Raw genomic sequence first — 3476 nt, 5'->3', positions numbered from 1 at the left:
ATATATATATATATATATATATATATATACATTTATGATCATACATGAATATAGACGAAGAAGACGTAGGACACAGAAACACATGTTGAGAAGTAAACCAGGCCGAGCAGCAGCGCGAATCCAGCAGCATGGTCAGCATCCATGGCGGGCTTGTATTCTTTTCAAGGTGCGCCTAACACTCTCTACCTATCGTTGGATGCCTCACTTTGCCCCCCTCTCCTTCTACCCCTTCCTTCTTTTTCTTCTTTTTCTTCTTTCTCAACTTGACGCAACTCTCTCTCTCTCTCTCTCTCTCTCCTTCTTTCTTTCTGTTGGTTAATCTTTTTTTTATATATTTCTCTCTCTCTCTCTCTCTCTCTCTCTCTTTCTTATTTGCTCCTTCTCGTTCTTTAAGGTTCATCGATCTTCAAACGTTACTTACGGACCAACCGAAGTCCCCCTTTTTTATTTTATTTCTTTTTTCTCTCCTTCTCTCTTTCTCTTTCTCTGGAAGTATAATCTTTCTCTCCTTTTTTAACATCCTCAGGCCCTTTCTCGTTCCATCTTTGAAAGTAGCTCTCCGATTACTTGTTTTAAAAACCATACGGCGATCAGTTTCTTTATTCGGTGAAACTTCAACGACGACGACGACGACGACGACGATGATGATTTTTTTTTCGTTACTAAGGAAGAATCGTTTTTTTTTTCCTCAGTCCCTTTTTATACGCTCGAAATATTCTACGATCGATGTTCTATAATTTAATATTTATTTCATTATCTACTTTATAATTCTGTTATTTTCAATATATTCGTTTTAGGGAAAAATATCATTATTTATATATATTTTTTTCATTTCTTTTTTAATATACGAAATATCTTTTTTTTAATGTTTATCTTTTATTCTACAATGTAGACCAATTTCATTAAACATTATCGTAAAAAATATTTCCACGGGGATATTAACGATTTAATAAAATATCATTTAATTGTTACGTTTTAATACGTACGATTAAAAAAAAATACACGCGTAAGTATGATATATTAATTAACGATTATTCTAAATTATCTTTGGATTGTAAAAATATAATACAAACGTCGATATACGTAAAGTTCGTATGAAATTCTTTTAAAAAAATTTGATATACGCGTTGACGTTACAATTCGTTTCTAATTAATATAATTAAACAAACAATGTTTTAAAGAATACTTTTCAATGTATACATATACATATACAATTTAAATTTCAATTCGCATATTACGATTTAAATGTCGCGTAATTTTAGTTGTTTCCTTTTCTTTTTTTTTTTTTTACTTTAACCACGATATCTCAGTATTTTTATTATAGTCATTCATACGTATTCGTGTTTACGCCCATCCTTACTTCCATTTCGTTCATGGGATAGCAGCAGAAGTATCGTCGTCGTCGTCATAAAACGCGAAAGTTCTTTCTTCGCGTGTAGATGAAAGACGGCAAACGGAAACCAAAAGGAAAGGGGAAGAAGGAAAATAAGAATATACGGAGAAAGAGAAGGGAGAGATGAAGATCCGAGAAGGTAACGTAGAGTCCTCGCTTCGTGGGGGCCTTGACCTGACCTCGATCCTCGCTCGAGTTCACTCTCACCGGCGTCGTCGAGAGGAAAGTGTTCCATTACCAAGCTTACAGTACACCGAGTATTCCACCACCGGATTGACATCTTCGGGATTAGCTTTTTTTTTCTTTTTATCTCTGTTTGTGTTTCCTTTTTTCGAAATTATTTCTTATTATTTTTGTTTTTTTTTTTCGTTTTTTTTTTTTCTTAACAATCATTTCTGACATCTTTGAATATTTAAATATTCGTAATAAAAATGATTACTATAATTGTAAATTATAAAAGGATTTAATTCTCGAAGATTTTTTCGAAATTATTTCTTCTTTTTTTTTGTTTTTTTTTTGTTTTTTTTTTTTTTTAACAATCATTTCTGACATCTTTGAATATTTAAATATTCGTAATAAAAATGATTACTCTAATTGTAAGTTATAAAAGGGTATAATTCTCGTAGATACGTTACAGTGATTTTTCATTAGTGAGAAAAATATAATATATGGGAAAAAATTATGAAGTATAATAAAAGAATATAATAGAAAGGAGAAAAGAAAATGAGGATGACACGAGAAATGTCGCGTCTCCGGTTCTAGTTTATATTTAATCTATATAGAATTAAATTATTTAATAATAGTATAATTATCTTTTATTATTTTATCTAGTTGATAATCACATTCACACACACACATATATATACACACATACGATATGCGTCTAGTTAACGAGTCATCGGAAAGAGTTAAAGAATCAAAAGTTTAATTATACCTCACAGAAACACAGACAAACGCACAGACACACACACACACACACACACATATCCTACCGACGATAGAAATTTCTCTGTTTAAAAAAAGAAAACAAAAACTATAAATAAATAAATAAATAAATAAATACAAACGATAACACACACCAGATATAGATAAATCGATATATTATAATACTAATTAATGTTGAAAATTTTGTTGGTTAAATTTTTCGACGAGAATTTAAGGGGGGTGCGTAGGGGGGCGATTAAAATATCTACGAATACTCAGAGAAAGTCGGTAATAAAAGCGTTAGAGATTATGGTTTTTTTTTTCTCTATCTATCTCTCTTTTTACAGATTTGGTGTGTGTTCCGTTACTATACATTAATATATTATTTTCTAACGCATCACCAATTCTAATGTCCATTGATATTGTACAGACTATTTTTAGAGTAAGAAATGAATTAGAGAGAAGATTGAAGAGGCAAAGAAAAAAAGAAAGAAAGAAGAAGAAAAATAAAAAGAAGGTGAGAAAGCGTTTGGAGGTCATGGGCGAGAAGCGGGCGCGGCTCTCATTCTCGAAGAGAGGGTCTTCTCTTTGGCGTGGTCCCAACTTATGTGTATGCGCGCGCGCACACACATGCGCACGAAGAAAAGAACGCGCGCGCGCTTTACATTCCATGAAAAACCGTTAAACGTTTCGCGCGCGACAGCTACCAATGAATATATTATATTCATTTCAAACGGCGTACATTATCCTCACTGTTGAATTTGTGTCATTATGATTGGAAAAAGAAAAAAAAAAGAAAAAAAACTATATATAAGATAATAAAATTGTTATCATTTAAACGTTCAAAACGATGATCACAAATCGTAATCGTTCGTAAAACGAATTTTAATCCCGATTACTTTTCTAAACGAGGATTTTAATATACCGGTCAAGGTTGTCGGGGTGAAATTAATTAAACGAAATGTCGAAATCCTAGGGGCCCCACCCTGGCCCCCCTCCCCCCTTAAGCCTAATCGTGAATTACAGTTATTAGAAAAATTCATTTGATTATCTTAACGCGAGAATTCGTATCTTTATTCGATGACCCACTTATCGTGGGGGAGGGGGCCAGGAGAAGGAGGAGGAGGAGGGAGGGGATTAAATTATTTTTTCGTCTATA

The sequence above is a fragment of the Polistes canadensis genome, unplaced genomic scaffold, assembly GCF_001313835.1.
Source record: "Polistes canadensis isolate GaletaPanama2010 unplaced genomic scaffold, ASM131383v1 scaffold_2, whole genome shotgun sequence".
Classification (NCBI taxonomy): Eukaryota; Metazoa; Arthropoda; class Insecta; order Hymenoptera; family Vespidae; genus Polistes; species Polistes canadensis.
This window is presented reverse-complemented; position numbering follows the sequence as displayed.